The sequence below is a fragment of the Orycteropus afer genome, unplaced genomic scaffold, assembly GCF_000298275.1.
Source record: "Orycteropus afer afer isolate SDZICR_OR568_19922 unplaced genomic scaffold, OryAfe1.0 scaffold00008, whole genome shotgun sequence".
NCBI lineage: Eukaryota > Metazoa > Chordata > Mammalia > Tubulidentata > Orycteropodidae > Orycteropus > Orycteropus afer.
In genome coordinates, this window is record NW_006921595.1 from 13,506,965 (window position 1) to 13,510,571 (window position 3,607).

At 44.2% G+C, this 3,607-nt stretch overlaps 1 non-coding gene across 1 annotated transcript; it reads right to left on the bottom strand.

The window, feature by feature from the left end:
• Window positions 1–557: 557 nt before the first annotated feature.
• LOC122150481 lies at window positions 558–631 on the bottom strand. The gene has a single exon (XR_006163691.1). It is a non-coding gene; the product is annotated as a small nucleolar RNA SNORD93 (small nucleolar RNA).
• Between the last annotated feature and the right edge of the window lie 2,976 nt (window positions 632–3,607).

The window sequence follows — 3,607 nt, forward strand, 5'->3', positions numbered from 1 at the left end:
TTGATAAACTACTTAAAATAATGTAAATGATTTCTATGCAACTCAGCTACAGGGCATAGCTATGATACAGGTTGCAACAGATATTTGACACTTTTCTTTCAAAATTCATCTCTGCCACCACCAGAAGAGGGACAAAGAAAGCAAAAACCTCTATTCTGTAGGTATCCATCATCTCACTCAAATATACTTGTCTCTATTTGGAAAAGGATATCTTTCAAGCAGCAGCACCCCTAGAAAAGAAATATTAGAGTCAATAATTAGATCAGCAATTAATAACAATAGTTACACCTTAAAAATTATTACAGTAGAGTCTAGAACTCTAATAAGTCATAGTAATGTTCTGATATAAAAACAAAGAGTGGATTGACTTTACTCAAAAATCCCACTAATGCAAACAATTCACCTTCATTTTCTGGAAGACTGAAATTCAAAAGCTTCTCAAATGACTATAATCCACCAAAATGGTCCATTGGATAATAAACATTTTCAAAGATTAAATGTCATTTAGAAATCCATCTTTTCTAATTCTAAAGTAACCCTCTTCTTTCCTTCCACATTGGCCTCAGGTAAATCCTTTAACCCATCAGAGCAGAAGCATGCCCAATCAGATTAAGAGTCTCATCCTTGGCCAAGAATTCTACTCAAGCCAAATTCTTTCCATTTGGTCCATACCTTAAGTTCATCAGCAACTGGAACAGGGACACTGAGCCTGGTAGAAAAGTGACAAGAACAATGTGAAGAATTACTTCATGGTTTTATAATTAATTTTTAGTGGCTTTTATTGCTGCTACCTTGAATAGAAAGCTACCTCTGAATTCCTGTACAAAGCTACATTCTCCAAATTTCCTGACATCTTTTGGAATTTCCAGCTAAGAGTAAAATAAAAGTGAATGAGTGTATTATTACACAAACAACACATGCATTATATATTTTTGCAAGTCTAGCAACCCGCTTGTGTTTGTTTGCTGTGTGTGTTATATGCAAAAAATACTGTATATGAGTAATCCATTTAACAATGTTAGCAGTCACCAGTTTTCCAGTCTTGCTAAATTAGTTTGCAAAAGTATCAATGTTAGGAAAAAAATAAACATTATTGTATTCCTGACTGGCAAACAGTATTAGGGAAAAATGTTAACAAATCTGTAACAGATTTAAAGACCAAACCATGAAGCTTGTTTACCTTGAGGCCGAGCCCAGGGAGCGGTAAAGTTCTAGTCCCTAGTAATCCACTGGCTGGGTTTCCACAATCCTAAAATAGACACTGGCCTGGCTTCTTCCTGGCCCCTAGCCCTTCCCTCTCCCAGTATAATTGTTAAAACAGCTTTGGCTCAACAGGAGGCAGAACAGTGCATTTCTCTCGCATTTGCCAGAGACAAAAATCAGCACAGGGAAAGCCATGTGCTCTGGGCCCATGTATAAAAGCGCTGGTAAAATAAATGTCCCATTTGGTTTCCTGATCAGAATAAGGGAAATAAATGGCTTTCACAACTCTAAAATATTAACCACCTAGCACAAGCTTCACATTTCAACAGAAGCCTTCTAAACAGTACCTGTAACAGTCACAATGACTCCCTCCTCCTTTCGTTCATTCAAATCTGTATTTAGATATTGCCAAATTTTACTAAATTCGGAGAATATCCCTTTGTACAGCAATTCCTACCACTATTGAACCACAGAGTTCCCTGTTGTTGCTCAAAACTTGGGCCCTCTTAAAAATCACCCCAAAATTTAGAATCTCTTCCTTGAAACACTTGCAAACTTCTCCCAAAGAAAAGGCAGCTCTGCGTGTTTTTAATCTTGTTAGGCAAAAATCAAACGTTCAACGTCTTTCTTGTCCAAGTGACTGTACACTCCGGTGGTTCCTATTTTTCTTCCAGGACATAACACCTAACTCCACCCCCTGGAAATATCGGCAGAGTCGGCTCTGCAGGTTTAATGCACTGGCACAGCTGAGAAGGTGCCTCTGGAGGAGGAAAGTGCAGGCTCCCTCATTAAGGCTCACAGCCCTCTGTTGGGCTCACTACAGTTAAACGTTCTGCAAGGGTCTTTTTTAAAAAAAAACCCAACCGCGCTGCAAAGTGGCAAATGAAAAGCTTTCGCGGCAGGAGAGTGGCTATATGGGCGAAATTACCTCCGTTTGCTGCTAACGCCCGTAATTATATTGCTCGGCAAGGAAATTTAAAGCGCTTCAGATCCCTGAGCTCTCGCCATGAACTGGGAGACCGATTAGAGTTCCATTAGAACTTAATTCTCAAAATCGAATCAGAACTTATTGGGAAAATTTAAGCTAGCTGGGGATCGGACAAATTCCTTGAGCGTCGGGGGCACAGAGGGTAAGGGACAAGAACCGGCTGCTGGGGAGACATTAGGTTAAGATGGTGTGTAGAACACCACGAGGACCCCACCGGTGCTCCGCAGGTTCCCACTCCAGAAGGGGCTTAAACGGGACTTTCCTCGGGGCGCTGCTTTCCCAGGAACTGGAAGGGTCTCTCCGCGGAGAGGACCTCCGGAGCGCAGAGCCAAGGGGCACACCTACTCGCTCTTCGCCTCGGGGGTTCACTGAGGTCCCCACTGGAGGAGAGACGCTCGGCCACGTGGCCGGCTCCAGCATCGGGACCCGCCAGCACCCACTTACCGAGTCGATCGCTGCAGCCAAAAGGGGAGGATGACGGAGAGCCCAAGTTTAAAAGGGTCCGGGACAGCCAGCACCCGGCGCCAGCCAACCAAAAAGTTACCCAAGTGCCTTTCCTGGCCCAGCAGCCCGCCCCACGAACCACGCCCGGAGGCCCTGGCGCGCCCCCTGCCGGCTGCCCGGACGGCGGGCGGGGAAAGCTGGCGACTGCGGCTCACCCTTCCCTTGGGGTTCCTGAGCACCTCACTTGTGATGTCCATTTACCCTGCTGAAGGTAAAATGACGCTTCCGACACTAAAATAGTGTTAGGTATCTTAACCTCAACCGCCCAGGGCCCTGCAAGTTTCTTAAAGTCTTCAACCGTGTTCCGTTGTGCTTATTTTAAAGACTCACGTCTAATTATGTCACAGAAGATTGGCTCCTGTTAAAAGAACTATGATATCAGCGAGGCAGGGAAAGGTAAAGGAAAACCTTTGAAGGGGTGAGGTAAGAGGGGGCCTCCCAGTGAGTGGAAATCTCAGACTGCAATGCTTATGATAATGGCCATAGTCTGTATATGCCCCCAAAGCATCTCTGTGTCGCTGAATTTGAAGGGAGGTGTGTTGAGTGCAGATAACTAAACAGTTCTACTGAAGTTTATTCTATCAAACACTATATAAAACAAGGGTGGGGAGATGATGGAGAGAAGGAACCAGCTCCCACCCCTCCAGGAGTTAAGATTGGAATCTCCCATAAACCCTGTGAGAAAACTGGAACTTGTTTCCTGTGTTTACTACTGTTCACTGTCTAGCATGCTTGCTGGCACTTAGCAGGCCCTCAATGGCTGTTTGATGAATTAATGATTGTCTTCACTGTAGCAGGAAGTTGGACATAATGGTGCACATCCTAGTTACACATATCCTGTGCTTAGGGACCCTTCCATTAGGCATTTCTAAACTTGAAAGGCATGTGTCTGCATGTTCAAGGCCTCATGCC